This window comes from Bos grunniens, chromosome X (assembly GCF_055505025.1).
Source record: "Bos grunniens cultivar Pamir isolate PY7600 chromosome X, Bosgru_T2T1.0, whole genome shotgun sequence".
In the NCBI taxonomy this organism is placed as follows: domain Eukaryota; kingdom Metazoa; phylum Chordata; class Mammalia; order Artiodactyla; family Bovidae; genus Bos; species Bos grunniens.
In genome coordinates, this window is record NC_141194.1 from 43,222,519 (window position 1) to 43,242,860 (window position 20,342).

Below are 20,342 nucleotides of genomic sequence, written 5' to 3' on the forward strand. Positions count from 1 at the left end.
GAAGTCCCTTCAATAGTATAGGGAGTTACAAGCTTAGGAAACAGAGGGCGACGGTGCCACTTGTATTCAATTTCCTACTGCAAAATGGATACCGAGTGGAGGCAATTGCTAAACAACTGAATGAAGTCAGGATGTAAGTGAAAATAAAACAAAGGAAAAGGCACTCCAAATGAATGTGCAAACAAAAAATCCTAGAGTGCATGAAGAAATCTCATGCTACAGAAAAAAACATCTAACAAAATAATCGGATATGAATTCAATACAGGTGAAGTCAGTGTTACGGAATAGAAAAAAAATACTTGAAAATAATTATGTTAGGGATGTTCCAGGAGCCCAGTGAAGGCATAACATTTATTCAAAGAAAGCAGGCCTCCTTTCCTCCTCCCTGGGCTTCTGACCAGTCAGCACTGCCCCCACCTCCTGAGACCCCACTTCCCTCTCCCTTAAGGTCATGAAGCCCATGTAATGTGCCTGGGGCTGGTCCTTTGCTCCTGGGGGCTCTGCTTGGGTGTGGCAGAAGAAATGAACAAAGGCCAGCTTTCCCCAAATGGGCTTCACAGCTCTTCATGATGGTAAGGAAAAGAAGATGTGTTCTTGAGGCTCGAAGTGATAAAGAAATGTAAAGACATTTATAAATGAGAAATTGGCCTAGGAAAAACATGCACGAGGATCATAAGGCTGTGGGAGCAGGGTAGCACCCCTCACTCTCAATCTTCTGCTCAGCCTCTGACAGTGGGTTGTTCCAGGAGGTCACTGCTATGGTCTCTCTAACTGATTTGGACCTGAAGCAGCTGCTCAGTGAGTCTCCAGAAGGAAGCCCCTTCTGTGATATGGATGATGAAAGAGATTCCCATGGGGTGGGATTGGATGGAGAATTCACAGTTTTCTTTTCTCTTCAAAAGCCTGCCAGTGCCCCTGGAGAAGTGCCTTGAGGAGCCAGTTCACGCTGCCAGAAGCTGAGGGACAGTGCAAAAGGCAGTGCTTCACCCAGGATATCAATGGGATCCAACTGGGCGCAGAGGTACAAACCTGGTAGCTGAGCAAGCAGATCTGTTCTGAGGCACATGGCCATGTGACTTCATCCCTGTGCTGAAGCAAAAGGACGTCCTGGTCATACTTGCCCCAAGACTTCATTTCTGGGAACCTGTTGGTGGGGGTGCATCTGGAGGAGCCTCTACAGAAATTTAAAGAAGCTATTGGCAGGGCAATGGCATAGCAGATGGCCCAGTACCAGGATGAATGCCAGGTGCACACGCAAGCAAAGACTGCAGAGATGCTGCAAGAGGAAAAAGACAAGGAGCAGAGAGAACAGATTTGCTCTGGAAACGAAGAAGAAAAGGGGAGCAGAGCCCAGAAGAAAGGTCAGTGGAATGCTGTTATCAGGAAGGTACTCTTTCAGGTGGGAAAGATGGGACCAGAGGATTATGATCTGTAATGAGAGGAGAGCCAGTCTAGGGAGGACTGCATGAATGGTTTGGGTGCTGAAGTTCAAACTCTGGGCCCAAGGCTGAGTGCACACTAGGTCTCTGTGTAAGGAGAAAGGACCACACCACAGGTCCCTGACATCCATACTGACCGAGAAGAAAGTAAAGGCTCCTTCACAGTTAAGGCAAAGTGGAGTTTCCCTGGTGGTCCAGTGGCTGAGACTCTGCACTCCCAATGCAGTGGGTCCAGGTTCAAACCCTGGTTAGGGAACCGCATCTCACGCACTGCAACTAAAGATCTGACATGCTGCAATGAAGACCCGGTGCAGCCAAATAAATAAATAGAACAAAGTCAGGGTGAAGGAAACATAGACTAAGCCTCCTAAAAAGTTCTCATTCAGGGCTTCCCTGGTGGTCCAGTGGCTGAGACTCCAGGCTCCCAGTGTGGGGGTCCTGGGTCCGATCCCTGGTCAGGGAACTAGATCCCACATGCCACAACTAGGACCCTGGGGCAGCAAAAGAAAGAAAGAAAGAACCAGAACAAGTTTTTTAAAAAGCAGTGGAAAGGTTCTCATTTTATCAGACAGAATGGGCAGCCCCATCGCTTTGTGTAAACGTCACAGGTCTTCACGTACAAAAGTAAAAAAGAAATTTTCCAAAACCCAGTTTTCCAGACCATCACTCTCTAGCACTCTGTAATCGCCCTCTCAATTCTCCAGCTGAACGGACCATGGTACTGGAGCAATTTGAGGAGGAAAATCCCAAGAGTTCTAGATACAAAGCGCTTTCTTGCCAGGCTCCCCTCAGCAAAGGTTTCTAGAACAGTGGTATAAATGGCAGCACCTTAGAAACCAGGCCCAAGTCAATCTTGCATGCAGTCCCCACACATTGCAAAGCTTCACGCATACCTAGCCTAGCTCCATTTGTCAACAACCTCCCCAAATCTTCTTCCTCCTTCAGCATCCATTCCTCCACAGCAGCCTCTTCAGGAGGCACTTCGTTCCTCAGCAGCAGTTCTCCTAAGAACCCAGCTTTATTCTACACTTCCCTGAGCCACATGGCAAAATGTTGATCCACCAGCTCTTCAGGGCTACCTTACACATCTCCCCTCACTGGCTCTAGCTCCCAACACAAGATTTCTTCTAGCAGCTGTCCTATGAAAGAACAACAATCCAGAGCTCCCCGTCTTCCCAACAACTTGTTCCCATGAGTATATCCTCCCTACATGGCATAGTCTGTCAATGGACATGTCCCAAGTCCACAGCGAACAATCCTCAGTTCTGTAGAAGCTTGCCAAGTGTGTTAGCTGCTCAGCCATGTCCAGCTGTTTATGATCCCATGGACTGTAGCCCACCAGGCTCCTCTGTCCATGGAATTCTCCAGGCAAGAATACTGGCTCCTGCCGCTGCTGCTAAGTCGCTTCAGTCGTGTCCAACTCTGTGCGAACCCTGAGACAGCAGCCCACCAGGCTCCCCCGTCCCTGGGATTCTCCAGGCAAGAATACTGGAGTGGGTTGCCATTTCCTTCTCCAATGCATGAAAGTGAAAAGTGAAAGTGAGGTCGCTCAGTTGTGTCTCACTCTGAGCGACCCCATAGACTGCAGCCTACCAGGCTCCTCCATCCATGGGATTTTCCAGGCAAGAGTACTGGAGTGGCGTGCCATAGTGGGTTGCTATTTCCTTCTCCAGGGGATCTTCCTGACTCAAGGATCAAACCAGGTCTCTTGCATTGCAGGCAGATTCCTTACCATCTGAGCCACCAGGGAAAGCCTGTGGAAGCTGGCCCTGGGGTTCCAAATGGAGATTCTAGTGATGGGAGCTAGGGAGGAACAAAGCTACTGACCTTGTCCCTGAAACCCATACTCCTCAAAAGGAAGTTTCCTCGTGCTCTGAACTTCATATGTTATGCATGTTGCTAGACAGTTCATGGAAAGACAAATCCTGGGATGGAGAGAATTCTGAGTTTGGAGTGGCATATGTGGTTCTGAGTTCCCTCACTATGATAGATCAGTTGGTACAACTGCATTTTAAATCTGCTAAACATCTTGGCATTTGGTCAGAGTAGCTCATGGAGTCCCATAGGCCAAGGGCTCCTTCTAGCCACAAGAGGATTCATGAGATGGTCATGGTATCCATCTCATCCTCAGATGCTGTGTTCAACAGGACAAAAACCTGGCCTAAAGCCACAACTGAGAGAAGTAGCTTTGTCTCTGAAAATATATTCAGGGCATTTAATACATACTCATTGTGGGAGGCCAGTTTCTCCTCTGAACATGACAATGAAGCTCTTTTAGAGACCAGTAGATCCATCAATTGCAAGACAATTGTGATAGGCCTTTTAAAGACACTAATGTTGGGTTCAGCTTTTACCATTATCATTAAATGCATTGGACAGAATAGGACTGTTCATGGCATGTCACATTATGGGAAGACATAATTCCAGTGCCTTTAGAGTGGAGAAGAATTACCCAACTCACATCCTCCATTTCAGTCCTCTGAGCATTTCTCAAACACCTTTTTAAAAAGACATGTCTGTTTTTGAGGCAAGCCAGTTTTACTGAGTTGAGCTTTTTAGGTATTCTGTAAATTTGTGCAATCTTGACTTAAAAGATTATCTAATTCCAGAAAACTTTATTCCCAACCTGGCCAGAGTGCCAGTTATTTTTCCCCCAGAGTTTATACAAGTGAACCCCAGGGCTACAAAGCCCTTGTTGGTCAAATCTTCATTTCTTTATGGGAAGAGGTCAAGTGGCTCAGTAGTGAAGAATCCACCTGCAAATGCAGGAGATGGAGACGTGGGTTCAATCCCTGGGTCAGGAATATCCTCTGGAGGAGGGTGTGGCAACCCACTCCAGTATTCTTGCCTGGAGAATCCCATGGACAGAGGAGTCTGGAGGGCTGCAGTCCATAGGGTCCCAAAGAATTGGACGTGACTGAGCAACTGAGCACAAGCAAATGCATGAAGAGTTCATTCAGGTCTCAGATAGATATCCCAATTTGTTTTATTCATAGGAATCCTCTTGGATGGGGCTATAGTAACAGACCTTTATGAAGTATCTGCCAGATAGAAATAAGCCTTGAAGTCCTGGAGTTCTCCGAGCACTGGAGGATATGTAAACATAAGGTTTACATGCATTAAGCTTGAAGGACGGATCAAGGACAGGTAAATATTCCAGACTTCCCAAGCCACAAAGCTGTTCACTAAACTAGTGACTGTTTCACAAAGGCCTTTAGAGTGTTTATTTGCACCTGTGAAATGTGTATCACAAGATGAGTTTGAACAGTCTACTCTAGCTAAGTGAATTCAAGTATGTCAAGTGTAAACTGTATCTGGGTGAATTTCATGGTTATGTAATTTATGCAAAATCCATAATATGGTAGCCTCTATAGAACAACTGACTCATTTTCTTCCACAAATAAGTTATTTTGTTCAGTTGCTAAGTCGTATCCAGCTCTTTGAAAAGCCATGGACTGCAGCATGCCAGGTTTCCCTGTCCTTTGCTATCTTCTGGAATTTGCTCAAATTCAAGCCCATTGAGTCAATGATGCCATCCAATCATCTCATCCTCTGTTGTCCCCTTCTCCTGCCTTCAATCTTTCCCAGCATCAGGATATTTTCCAATTAGCTGGCTCTTCACATCAGGTGGCCAAAGTATTGGAACTTCAGCCAAAGCATCAGTCCTTTGTTGGGGGCCAGCGTGAGGCACTCTGCCTGTGGCAAAGGTCATGAGAAAGGAGGCTCAACATACGCAAAGGCGGGATCGAGCCTCAGGAGTCCCCCTGGAAATCCTCGAGCATCTATCCCCATAACCAGAGCCTGCCTACTTTATTACTTTGTGCTCTCACCTACACCTCTGACTTGACAGGGGGCTGTCCCCCACCACCTCTTTCGGAGAAGGAGTTAACTTAGAGCTCCAGTTAATAAAAACTCCTGGGCGTGAAAAGAGTGTTTCAACCTACAAACTCCTCTGAAGATTCTCTAGCCTGCCTGACTGGCTTGTCCAGCCACATGTGATTGCTCACAGCCTCCCAGCCGTGAGAGGCACGAGATGCTTTAAACCTTCTAAAAACAGGTTCCTTAGAAAAGTTAGAAAACCATTAGTATAAGTATAGTGGGCTGATTAGAAATTGTATTGGTGAAGGGTTTTTCATTTGTTGAGCCAATGTTTGTTGCTAAGTCTCCACATCCCCTGCCCTTACACACATTAATGAATATATAGAAAAAATAAGTATTAACCTTTGATATTAATCACGTTAGACCTTAGGCTAAGTAAATTCTTTCCTTAATTAAAACCCACTACACCCTCACCCTATAGGAATGTAACTTTATCTGGTACCTTCGGAAGGTGGAGTCTTTTTTAAGAATAATCACCCCTGGAGAAATAAGTGTCCTGGTTGACTGACCGCTGTCACAAGGAGAGGGTCATAAATTGTCAGCAGGCCCCCTGGCCAGAAGATGATGTAACACCCCTAAGACCTCTGTATACATTTGTATGAAGCACCTGACTTTGATAAAAGTCAGGACTGCTGACCCTGCGTGACTTTTGCATAACATTTCAGTGTATAAAAGTAGACCATGGAAAATAAAGAATTGGGATCAGTTTCTCGAAATACTGGTCTCCCCATGTCGCTCTCTCTCTCAAACTCTGGCTGAGTCTCCATCTGGAGCACGGAACCCACCAAGCTTACTAATTATGCCTGGGTTTCTAAGATCCGACCGGGGAGGCCTCAGTGTCTCCTCTCCTTCGGTAGAATGGAAGGATGCCTGCGGCCTACGTAAGTGGTGCAAACTTCTTGTCTTGAAGTTTTATTGGTCTCCCGCATAAACCAAGCTACTCAGCCTCTTTTCTCCACTGAATTTTCCTACTGAGCTATCCTCATTCTATTACTCTTTACATCTCTAATTAATATCTAATTGAAGCTATTGTATCTTGATCCTCACAGAGCTGTCCCCGCTTCGAACTCCCTGGATCAGCCGGGGCTGGACCTCGGCAGTCCTTCCAATTCAGAGTTGATTTCCTCTAGGATTGACTGATTTGATCTCCTTGCTGTCCAAGGAACTCTCAAGAGTCTTATCCAGCACCACAGTTCAAAAGCATCAATTCTTTGTCTCTCAGCCTTCTTTATCTCCACCTCTCACATCTGTTGGAGAAGGCAATGGCAACCCACTCCAGTACTCTTGCCTGGAGAATCCCAGGGACCGAAGCCTGGTGGGCTGCCGTCTATGGGGTCGCACAGAGTTGGACATGACTGACGTGACTTAGCAGCAGCGGCTCACATCTGTACATGACTTTTGGAAAAAACATAGCTTTGACTAGTGCACCTTTGTCATCAAAGTAATGTCTCTGCTTTTTAATATGCTGTCTAGGTTGGTCATAACTTTTCTTCCAAGGAGGAAGTATCTTTTAATTTCATGGCTGCGGTCACCATCGGCAGGGATTTTGGAGCCCAAGAAAATAAAGTCGTCACTGTTTCCACTGTTTTCCCATCTATTTGCCATGAAGTGATGGGACATCTATTTCTGCTTTATTGACTATGCCAAAGTCTTTGTGTGGATTACCACAAACTGTGGAAAATTCTTATAGAGATAAGAATATCAGACCACTTTAGAGCCTGCCTCTTGAGAAATCTGTATGCAGGTCAGGAAGCAACAGTTAGAACTGGACATGGAACAACAGACTGGTTCCAAATAGGGAAAGGAGTACGTCAAGGCTGTATATTGTCACCCTACTTATTTAACTTATATACACAGTACATCAAGAGAAATGCTGGGCTGCATGAAGCACAACCTGGAATCAAGATTGCCAGGAGAAATATCAATACTCTCAGATATGTAGATGACACCACCCTTATGGCATAAAGCGAAGAACTAAAGAGGCTCTTGATGAAAGTGAAAGAGGAGAGTGAAAAAGTTGGCTTAAAGCTCAACATTCAGAAAATAAGATCATGGCATCTGGTCCCATCACTTCATGGCAAATAGATGGGAAAACAGTGGAAACAGTGACAGACAGATTTTGGGGCTCCAAAATCACTGCAGATGGTGAGTTCAGCCATGAAATTAAAAGATGCTTACTCCTTGGAAGAAAAGTTATGATCAACCTAGACAGCATATTAAAAAGTAGAGACATTACTTTGCCAAAAAAGGTCCGTCTGGTCAAAGCTATGGTTTTTCCAGTAGTCATGTATGGATGTGAGAGTTGGACTATAAAGAAAGCTGAGCACTGAAGAATTGATGCTTTTGAACTGTGGTGTTGGAGAAGACTCTTGAGAGTCCCTTGGATTGCAAGGAGATCCAACTAGTCCATCCTAAAAGAAATCAGTCCTGAATATTCATTGGAAGGACTGATGTTGAAGCTGAAACTCCAATACTTTGGCCACCTGATTTGAAGAACTGACTCATTTGAAAAGACCCTGATGCTGGGAAAGACTGAAGGTGGGAGAAGGGGATGACAGAGGATGAGATGGTTGGATGGCATCACCGACTCAATGGACAGGAGTTTGAGTAAACTCCAGGAGTTGGTGATGGACAGGGAAGCCTGGAGTGCTGCAGTCCATGGGATCTCAAAGAGTCGGACACGACTGAGCAACTGAACTGAACTGAACTGATGGGACCAGATGCCATGATCTTAGTTTTTTGAATGTTGAGTTTTAAGCTAACATTTTCACTCTCCTCTTTCACCTTCATCAAGAGTCTCTTTAGTTCCTCTTCACTTTCTGTCATAAGGGAGGTATCATCTGCACATCTGAGGTTATTGATATTTCTCCCAGAAATCTTGATTCCAGCTTGTGCTTCATCCAGCCCGGCATTTCGCATGATGTACTCTGTATATAAGTTAAATAAGCAGGATGACAATATACAGCCTTGACATACTCCTGTCCCTATTTGGAACCAGTCACTTCTTTCATGTCCAGTTCTAACTGTTCCTTCTTGTTTCTCAGGAGACAGATAAGGGGGTCTGGTATTCCCATTTCTTTAAGAATTTTCCATCGTTTATTGTGATTCACACAGTCAAAGGCTTTGGCATAGTCAATGAAGCAGAAGTAGATGTTTTTCTGGAATTCTCTTGCTTTTTCTATGATCCAATGGATGTTGGCAATTTGATCTCTGGTTCTTCTGCCTTTTCTAAATCCAGCTTGTGCATCTGGAATTTCTTGGTTCACGTACTGTTGAAACCCACCTTGAAGGATTTTGAGCATCACCTTGCTAGCATGTGAAATGAGTGCAATTGTACAGTAGTTTGAATATTCTTTGGCATTGCCTTTCTTTGGGATTGGAATGAAAACTGACCTTTTCCAATCCTGTAGCCACTGCTGAGTTTTCCAAACTTGCTGACATATTGAATGCAAGCACTTTAACAGCATCATCTTTTAGGATTTGAAATAGTTCAGCTGGAATTCCATTACCTCTACTAGCTTTGTTCATAGTGATGCTTCCTAAGGCCCACTTGACTTCACACTCCAGGATGTCTGGCTCTAGGTAAGTGACCACATCATCGTGGTTATCTGGGTCACTAAGAACTTTTTTGTATAGTTCTTCTGTGTATTCTTGCCACCTCTTCTTAATCTCTTCTGCTTCTGTTAGGTCCTTGCCATTTCTATTCTTTATTGGGCTCATCTTTGCATGAAATGTTCCCTTGGTATCTCCAAGTTTCTTGAAGAGATCTCTAGTCTTTCCTATCTTATTTTTTTCCTCTATTTCTTTGCATTGTTCACTTAAGAAGGCTTTCTTATCTTCTCTGGAACTCTGCATTCAGTTGGATATATCTTTCCCTTTCTCCTTTGCCTTTTGCTTCTCTTGTTTTATCAGCCATTTGGAAGGCCTCCTCAGACAACCACTTTGCCTTCTTGCATTTCTTTTTCTTGGGAATGGTTTTGATCTCCACCTCCTGTACAATGTTATGAACCTCTGTCCATAGTTCTTCAGGTACTCTGTCTACCAGATCTAATCCCTTGAATCTATTTGTCACTTCCACTGTATAATCATAAGGTATTTGATTTAGGTCATACTTGAATGGCTTAGTGGTTTTCCCTACTTTCTTCAATTTAAGTCTGAATTTTGTTATAAGGAGCTGATGATCTGAGCCACAGTCAGCTCCTGGTCTTGTTTTTGCTGACTGTATAGAGCTTCTCCATCCTTGGCTACAAAGAATATAATCAATCTGATTTCAGTGTTGACCATCTGGTGATGTTCATGTGTAGAGTCATCTTTTGTGTTGTTGGAAGAGAGTGTTTACTATGACCAGCGCATTCTCTTAGCAAAATTCTGTAAGCCTTTGCCCTGCTTCATTTTGCACTTCAAGGCCAAATTTGCCTGTTATTCCAGGTATCTCTTGACTTCCTACTTTTGCATTCCAATCCCTTATGATGAAAAGGACATCTTTTTGGGTGTTAGTTCTAGAAGGACTTGTAGGTCTTCATAGAACAGTTCAACTTCAGCTTCTTCGGCATCAGTGGTTGGGGCATTGACTTGGATTACTGTGTTGAATGGTTTGCCTTGGAAGCAAACCAAGATAATTTTGTCATTTTTGAGACTGAATCCAAGTACTGCATTTCAGACTTTTTGTTGACTCCGAGGGCTACTCCATTTCTTCTAAGGGATTCTTGCCCACAATAGCAGATATTAATGGTCATCTGAATTAAATTTGCCCATTCCTGTCCCTTTTAGTTCACTGATTCCGAAGATGTTGTTGTTCACTCTTGTCAGCTCCTGCTTGACAACATCCAATTTACCTTGATTCATGGACCTAACATTCCAGGTTCCTGTGCAATATTGTTTTTTACAGCATTGGACTTTATTTTCACCACCAGACACATTACAGGGAGGAAAAAAGAGGGAAGGGAAACCTCTAAGCTAAAAGAAACTTAAGATACATATCAACTGAGTGCAATGTGTGAAGCTTGTTAGGATACTTATTTGTAGAAATCAACCTTTTTTTAATGAGACGATGAGAAAAATTAGACCATTTATTGAATATTTGATGAAAAGAGGAATTGTTTTAATTTTTTAGGTGTGATAATGATATTGTGGTTAGGAAGGAAAGGACGGAGGGAGAGAAGGAAGGAAGGAAGGAAGGAAGAATGTGGCTGGCTTTTGTTGCCAGTTCCTGGGAGGTAACTTCTAAATCCTTGATGTTTCCTAAGTAACAAGAATGTCTTCATTATTCACGGTGGGTCATTTAGACCCCGCCTGATAGTTTGTGTCAAAGAGATGATTCAGGGTAGGAACTGGCCACACCAGAAAGACCAACTGTGAGTCTCATGGTTTCAGCCTGAGCTCTGGGAGCAGAAAGGGGCTGGAGATCAAGTTCAATCACATGGGTGATGATTCAATCAATCATGCCTACATAATGAAATCCCAATAAAAGTCTGAATATCAAAGCCTGGGTGAGCATCCTGGGTTGGCAATACTCCTTGCACATATTACCACATAACAATGCCAAGAAGGTAACTCATCCCTGTGGACATGAGAACTTTACATTTGGAACCCTCCCCATCCAAGAGTCCGCCCTGTCTATTTCTTCTAATTTGTATCTTTTTCCTGTAATAAAAGTGATTGTGAATATAATAGGTTTCTGTGAGTTCTGTGTGTCCTTCTAGCAAATTATCATATCTGAGGATGGTTTTGAGAAAACACTGAACTCGTAGTTGGTGTCAGAAGGCTAGTTAGAAAGAAGTTCTTGTCTTTAAAGATACATAAGGAAAGATACAAAGATGAATTAGTATGTCATGGATTTACTGGAAAATAGTCTGGGAGAATGGGGAGAAGGAAATCAAGAGATAGGTGGAACAAGATTAGCCATGTGGAATCAGAGGCTGGGTACTGGGGTTCATGAAATTATTTTCTCTTCTTTTGTATATGTTTTAATTCATGGATATGAATCCTTACTTTATGGATCCTTATTTTATATGATATGGTAGGTGGAATTCTAAGATGTCTCCCAAGATTATATGCCCATGGTACACACACACCTTTTCCTAGTTATTTATTCAAACACAAATGGAGGTAGTACTTGTTTAGAGGGTTTGCAGATGTATCTAAGATCCCAAATCAGTTGACCTTAAGATAGGGAGATTGGGAATTTCCTGGTGATCCAGTGGTTAAGACTCAGTGCTCTCAGTGCCAGGGCCTGGAGTTCAATCCCTGGTTGGGGAACTAGGATCCTGCAAGCTGCATAGTGTGGACCAGGGATAAGGGGGAGTGGTGGAGGGAGGAGATTATCCTGGGTAGGCCTGGCCTAGTCAGGTGAGGGACTGAAAAGCCTCTTCCTGAAGAAGAAATTCTCAGTAAGAGAGATTTGACTCATGAGAGAGATTCCAAACAAGGTAGATTCTTTGAAGATGGCTTTGAGAGCAGCCTCTGGCTGACAGCCAGCAAAGAAACAGAGACCTCAGTCTTACAGCTGCAAGGGACAAAATTCTGCCACAACCATGTTCTCTTTCGAGAGGAGTCCAAGTTCCAGATTACCACATGGACAGTCCACACCTAGATTTCAACCTTGTAAGATTCTCAGTAAAGAAGTCAGCTATTTTGTACAAGGCTTTTGACTTATAGAACTGTGAACTGATAAATCTATGCTGTTGTAAACTGCTACGTAATTTGTCACATGGCAGTAGAGAATGAAAGTGCACAATGAAAAAATAAATAAATTCCAGTCGTGAAAAATAAAACTCTACACATTTTTAACCAAATTCAGAAAAATACATTTGTGACCACAGTACAGGGAAGGATGTCTTAACATACCAAAGGCAAGATTAATAAATTCAACTATATCAAAATGACAAACTTCTGAACTATAAAATGCACCAAAAGATGCAGTGTAAAGAAAATTCATGGACTAGGAGGTGCCATTTGTAAGACATAAAATTACAAATCATATTTTTAAAAGAAACTCAGGGAAAAACAAATCAACAGAGAAAACCAAGAAGCAAGCCAACAGAATATGAATTGATAACTCACATAAGAGAAAGCTTAAAACCTAACAAATATGTGAAAAGATGTCCATCATGGCTATTCATCAGAGAAATACAAACAGTAATGAAAGGCAATTTTACCTCCAATGAACCAACAAAATTAAATATCCAGATACTCCTGAGTTTTAGTGAGGATGTAGTTACAGAAGCTCTCATGTTGGACTTCCCTGATGGTCCAGTGGTTAAGAGTCCCCCTGCCGATTCAGGGGACATGGGTTTGATACCTGGTCTGGGAAGATCCCACATGCCACTGGGCAACTAATCCTGTGTGCCACAACTGCTGAGCCCGTACTCTAGAGCCTGTGTTCCACAACAAGAGAAGCCATCGCAATGAGAGGCTCATGCGCTGCAACTAGAGAAAGCCCTCACACGGCACCAAAGACCTGGCATGGTGAAAACTAAATTAATTAATTAAATTAAAAAAAAAGAAACTCTCATGTCTTGCTGATGGGGGTGTAAATTGGTTCAGGCATTTTATAGAGCAATGTAATAATATCTAGTAAATTGAAGATATATATACCTTTTGACCCAGCAATTCTACTCATGGGAATATATTCTAGAGAAAATCTTCTACATAGGCTCAAGTATCTATAAATATTATAGACATTAATAATATTATCTGTAATAATGTTTATAAATAGTAATATATATAAATATTGCAACATTATTTGTAATGTTGAAAACTTACAGACAATCTAAGTGTCTATTGAAAGGAGAAAGAAGGTTATTAAGTTTCTGTTTCTTTCCATCCTCAATATTCTCCTTTAATCTTGACTGGCAACCCACCTGCTAATCTGCAAGAGAACCATGGCAGTTGAAAATGAACTGTTTATTTCACTGGTTCTAAGAGTTACCCATAATTCTCTCAATTGGTGTCATTCACAGGAAAAAATGTTTTCACTGACTGTGATCTTCAAAGAGAGCCTCTGAATCAAGAGGGATCAAAAGTGGCCAATATAACTGGAAATGCACTTCCACCCAAGGATGAAATGACTTTCTAAAGTGAGCTGGAAACTGCTGAGCTGAGAAAGAATATGGCTAATCCAAGTGAGGCAAATGAATGCTCCTATGCTACTGAATAAAGAAGATTCTTTTGAAACATGCCCCCAAGTCACATGAGAATTCATCTCATTTAATGAAGTTGAGTATAAGTAAAGCTTGGTGTCTAAAAGTCAGTCTGTATATTCTTCCAAACATACCAGCACAGGATATCATGTCATGCAATTTAGAACACATCCAGATTTTTATATCACCTTCAAAGTCTCCATTTTTATCTTGGTTTTATTTATACTTTCTTATCTCAGACGGGAAAAGTCTGAATAAGACACTGGCTAGTAAATGTACTCAAGAAGTAGTTTCATATGGATTTAACAAAATAACAAAAGTGGAGAAAGAAGTTTTTGTCTATCTATCCATGAAAAATTTTTACTTTTAAAGCATTTTTACTTTCCATTCTCCCTGGAGAAGAGAATGGCTACCCACTCCAGTATTCCTGCCTGGAAAGTCCCATGGACAGAGGAGCTTGGTGGGCTACAGCCTGGGGTCGCAAAGAATCAGACATAATTGAGTTGCACACACACACACACACAATCCATTCTAGACCCAATTTATATTTCTTTATTTATATTGGATGTTTATCAAGTAGTGCACATTGGAAGCAGATACATGCAGTATTATTTATTACTGTATTTCTTGGATACGTCTAACACTTTTTATTGCAATAATGGACTAAACTGAACTGGCCAAGATACATTTTTCCATTTTTGCTGATAAGTAGTTGCAACAGAGTAGTGTTTTAAAATTCAGGTAATACATTTTCCTAAAATATTCCAATTGCAATGCCATGTATAAGATGCTACAAAGTATATATGTTTGATTAACAGTTTTATGAATAATCATATCACATAATTCCCCAGATTTATCACAAAATTAAATGAAAATTCTTTGTGGCAGAAGGTTTGTATGAATATCAAAGTGTTGATTTTTGTTCTCATTTGCTCAGTTTGAACCATGCCACATTGTGACTTGCAAAACCATTTTCTCTTTGTGCTAATTATCCAAAAGTGAGTTCAAAGTGCTTTTCCATTTACCTAAGTATGCAAAATCAAAAACTTAATTGCAAAGTCAAAGTGTTAAGCAAAGGCTCTAGATTTCTTTGATTCGAACTCTAATGACTCTTAACATGATGACTATTTTATCAGGGCAAGGAAGGCTCTACTGCTTAAAGCAATTACTGAGCTCAAGGCAGTAGAGTGCCTCATCATAATAAACTGATGAGAGATTAAAATAACAAGTAAGACCCTGCCTTAGTCTGTTTAGGCTGCTATCACAGAATACCATAGACTGTGTGACTTATAAATAACAGATATTTATTTCTCACAGTTTCGGAGGCTGGGAAGTCCAAGATCAAAGTGCCAGCAGATTCAGTGTCTGGTGAGAACCCACTTCCTGATTTATATGCAGCCATCTTCTTGCTGTGTCCTCACATGGCGGATGAGTCCAGAAAACTCCCTGGGGTCTCTTTATAAGGGCACTAATCCCATTCATGAGGGCTTCACCCTCGTGACCTAATCATTTCCCAAAAGCCCCACCTCCTAATATCATCACCTTAGGGGTTAAGTTGCAACATATGAACTTGGAGAGGACACAAACATTCAGTTTGTCAGTCAGTTCAGTCACTCAGTTGTGTCCTACTCTTTGCGACCCCATGGACTGCAGTATGCGAGGCCTCCCTGTCCATCACTAACTCCTGGAGCTTACTCAAACTCATGTCCATTGAGTCAGTGATGCCATCCAACCATCTCATCCTCTGTGTTGTCCCCTTCTCCTCCCACCTTCAATCTTTCCCAGCATCAGGGTCTTTTCAAATGAGTCGGGTCTTCACATTGGAGAAACTCAGCTTCAGGATCAGTCCTTCCAATGAATATTCAGGACTGATTTCCTTTAGGATGGCCTGGTTGGATCTCCTTGCATTCCAAGGGACTCTCAAGAGTCTTATCCAACACCACAGTTCAAAAGCATCAATTCTTTGGTGCTCAGCTTTCTTTATAGTCCAACTCTCATATCCATACATGACTACTGGAAAAACCATAGCTTTGACTAGATGGATCTTTGTTGGTAAATTAATGTCTCTGCTTTTTAATATGCTGTCTAGGTTTGTCATAACTTTTCTTCCAAGGAGCAAGCATCTTTTAATTTCACGGCTGTACTCACCATCTGCAGTGATTTTGGAGCCCCCCAAAATAAAGTCTGTCACTGTTTCCACTGTTTCCCAATCTATTTGCCATGAAGTGATGGGACCAGATGCCATGATCTTTAGTTTGTATGTTTACTTTATATGACATTCAGGGGGAAATTGGTAATATCATATCTTCAGAAGTCAGTACAAAAACAGGAGGGTCTACCCATGGTAGTCATCCTTTTTGAACCACAGCCCTGCTCCAGTGAGCCTGAGCTCTCCTTTTGCCATCTTGTGGCCAAAATGCTGGTTGTCACCTCCTTTCTGGCAACCTCCACATGAGTTCCACACCAATTTCTGTTCTCCTGAGATAATTCAGTTGGGCTAAAGCATTTGGAAGCGACTTGGATTTTCTGAGGTAGATGTAGGAAGGGATTACATTATGTCCAGCCGAGCAAATTCAATCCATCTTGCTACACCTGGCTTCCATGCCCCACTGGTTCACCTCACCACAAGATCACCCCATCCTGACCTCCCCCAGCAGGGTTCTATCATCTCCTTTCTTCTGTTTCTCCAGCCTCCTGCTCCAGGTTCTTGCCCTGTCCTTAATATCTCAGCTGATTCTTTTTCTTTTTTCTCTTCTTCCAGTTTTATTGAGATATAATTGACATACAGCACTGTATAAGTCTAAGGTGTACAGCATAATTATTTGACTTACATACATCATGAAATGAATATCATAACAAATTTAGTGAATATACATCATCCCATACACACACGAAAAGAAATAGAAAGTTGTGTTTAGCTGATTCTTACTAAAGAAGTTTAACCCTCTCAAAAGTCCAAACTTGTCCCCCATCATCTATTCAGCAAAGGATCCTCCGTTTATGGGATCCCCCCTACTTAGGGTCCAGAGAGGAATTTCAATTAAAACTATAAAAATGTTTTGTGTTCTCTCACATCTACCTACCTGCCCTGGCTGCCTCACAGGATTCAGAGATAATACATGTGAAAAAAAATGTTTTTAACCATAACATGCTATATACTTTTTCTCTGATTCTTTATTCTGAACTTCACATTTTAAAGATGATACAACTGGAGCCCAGGGAGTTAAATAACTCGCCCAAACAGTTTAAAGATTGATTTTAAACCTGCTTTCTAGTCTTCTGCCCTATTCAGTTCAGTTCAGTCGCTCAGCCGTGTCCGACTCTTTGCGACCCCATGAATTGCAGCACGCCAGGCCTCCCTGTCCATCACCAACTCCCGGAGTTCACTCAGACTCACGTCCATCGAGTCAGTGATGCCATCCAGCCATCTCATCCTCTGTCGTCCCCTTCTCCTCCTGCCCCCAATCCCTCCCAGCATCAGAGTCTTTTCCAATGAGTCAACACTTCACCTGAGGTGGCCAAAGTACTGGAGTTTCAGCTTTAGCATCATTCCTTCCAAAAAAATCCCAGGGCTGATCTCCTTCAGAATGGACTGGTTGGATCTCCTTGCAGTCCAAGGGACTCTCAAGAATCTTCTCCAACACCACAGTTCAAAAGAATCAACTCTTCGGTGCTCAGCTTTCTGCCCTATTACTCCTCCCATAAATCTGCAATGCCTTGGATAATTTACGAGTCTCTCAGCTTTCCCACACTCCATTAATTGGGGTTGAACATGACCTGTTTCTTGGGGTCTCCACCACACTCATGAACATACATGTGATCATTCACACAGTTAAGGAAATGGATGTGAAGGCTATTCATTGTTTTACTAATTCATTTGTTCCACAGATAAGCACCTACTACGTGCCAGGTACTGTTCTAAACTCTGAGGATATAGCAATAAACAGAAGAGTCAGAAAACCCATGCCCTCATGGACTTCATATTCTAATGGGAAAAAGATACAATAAGCAATTACATAAAATATTTAACATCATGAAAAATGCTATAAAGAAGATAAACCAGGGAAGGGGGATAGGGAGTGCCACAGGGGAGAGGGAGGAGTTTGGAATTTAAATAAGGTAGTCACAAAAGTGTTCCCTGAGGGGGTGACATTTTACCAAAGAGCAGAAAGAGATGAAGTGTCAAACCATGTAGCTATTGGGAAAAGGGTATTCCTAACAGAAGAAAAAGCCAGTGCAAAGGCCCTGCACAAGAATCAGGCACTTTCAAGGAGCAGTTTGGAGTCAGTGTTGTGAGAACAAAATGAACAAAAGAAAAATCAGCTTAGAGCAGAGGGGTGACAGGGGTATCTGTGCAGAGGCACTTGTGGGTCATAATAAGGACTTTGGCTTTTAATCTCAATGGCAGGGCAGCCAGTGGAGAGATGTGAGCTGAGACACGACTTCCTTTTCCACATCATTCCTGCTGTCTTCTCCCTCTAACACTACCCACTCTAAGTCTCAGGATGAGGGTGTCAAGTCATCCAGGTCCAAGTAGGAATTCAAGCATCACTTCTCCTTTCACTGGGATATCTGCTCTTTAAAACTATCATTCTTGGCAAGAAAAAAAGCTTAATTAAAGAATTTTGTAGAATATGGGGAAGTGTTTACCAAGACCCCTGTGGGTTGCCTGAAGTCTCTTTGCAGAACAAGAGGTTAAAATATGAGGAAGGAGGTTAGGAGAGGCAGCTGGCAAAGCAAGCGTTGAGGAAGTTAGGAAACGGGGGTTATTGCACAGGTAAAGGGTAGAAGTGGAGCTAGAACACAAGTAGAGACTCCTTACCCAATACTTCCTTGCCATTGCTGTTTCAATAATAAACTTATGGACATCAAGGGGCAAAGGGAGGGTGGGATGAATTGGGAGATTGGTATTGACATACACACGCCATTATGTATAAAATAGAGGGACTTCCTTGGTAGTACAGTGGATAAGAACCCATCTACCTGCACAGAGGACATGGGTTCAATCCCTGGTCCAAGAAGATTCCACATGCTGTGTAGAAACTAAGCCCGTGTTCCACAACTACTGAACCCTCACTCTAGAGCCTGTGAGTAGCAACTACTGAGCCTGGCACCTAAAGCCTGTGATCCACAAGAGAAGCCACCACAATGAGAAGCCCATGAACTGCAATGAAGAGTAGTTCCCACTCGCTGCAACTAGAGAAAAGCCCGCGCAGCAACAAAGATCCAGTACAGCTCTAAATAAATAAATAAAATTAGTTAAAAAAATAGACAACTAATGAGAACATACTATATAGCACAGGGAACTCTATTCAGTACTCTGTGGTGACTGAAGTGGGAAAGAAATCTATGAAAGAGAGGATATATGTATGTGTATAGCAGATTCACTTTGCTGTACAGCAGAAATTAACATTGAAAACAACTATACTCCAAAAAATTTTTTTCTAAATAGAAAATCTAAAATAGATAAGTGAGGCTCACCACACTAAGAAGTTTCTGCTCAGCAAAGAAACCATCAGCAAAATGAGAGGCACCCTATGGAATGGGAGAAAATACATGCAAATCATATATCTGATGAGAGATTAATACCCAAAATATATGAAGAACATAAATAACTCAATAACAACAAAAATTTTGTTTAAAAAATGGACAGAGGTAGGATTTCCCTGGCAATTCAGTGGTTGGGACACCAAGCTCCCAATACAGGGGACACAGTTTCAATTCCTGGACAGGGAACTAAGATCCCACATGCTGCATGGCACAGCCAAAGGAAAAAAAAAGAAAATGGGAAGAGGACATGAACATATATTTTCCACAGAAGGTATGCAAATGGAAAACAGGTACCTGAAAAAGTGGCCACCGTCACTAACCACCAGGGAAATGCAAATCAAAACCACAAGGAGATTATAACCTAACACCTGTTAGAATGGCAGTCATCAAAAAGACAAGAAATAATTATTGGCAAGAATGTGATAAAAAGAAAACCCTGGTCTACTGTTGGTAGGAATGTAAATTGGTAGAGCCATTATGAGAAATAGTATGGAGTTTCTTCAAAAAATTAAAAAACTACCATATTATCCAGAAATTCCACTTCTGAGTATACATGAGAAGGAAATGAAATTGAAGAAATACATGCATCCTTATATTCACTACAGCATTATTTACAATAGACAAGATATGGAAAAAACATAGGTGTCCATCAACAGATAAAGAAAATGTGATATAGATACACAATGGAAAACATAGGCAGTATGCTCTTTGACATAAATCACAGGAATATCCTCTTTGACCCACCTCTTAGAGTGATGGAAATATAAACAATGGAATATTATTCAGCCAGGAAAAAGGACAGCCTGCCATTTGTGACATGTATGGACCTTGAGGACATTATGCTGGATTAGATGTTAGATGAAGTTAGATGAAGAAAGACAAATGCATCACTGCATGATCTCCTGTGTGCAATCTAAAAAAATTAAATTCATAGAAACAGATCAGATGGGTGGTTGCCAGAGGCCTGGAAATTGAGAGTAGGCAGAAATGGGTAAATGTGGGCAAAAGGTACAAACTTCCAGTTATAAGATAAATAAGATCTGGGGGCATAATGTACAGCATGCTAACTATAGTTAACAATACTATATTGTATGCTCAAAAGCTAAGAGATTAATCTTAAAATTTATCATCATAAGAAAAAAAAACTTAATAACTACAGAAATTAATGGATGTTAACTTACTGTGATGATCGTTTCACAATATATACAAATATTAAATTATTATGTTATACATCTTAAACTAACATAATGTTATATGTCAATTATATCCCAATAAAAATTGAGAAAGAAATTAAAATTTTCAATTTGTGCAAAAAAAGAGAAACCATGCCCTT

The 20,342-nt window shown here is 41.7% G+C and overlaps 1 pseudogene; it reads left to right on the plus strand.

Annotated features, from left to right (window-relative positions):
- The first annotated feature begins 250 nt into the window (after window positions 1–250).
- Window positions 251–13,395, plus strand: LOC147340225 (ubinuclein-1-like; annotated as a pseudogene).
- The last annotated feature ends 6,947 nt before the right edge of the window (window positions 13,396–20,342 follow it).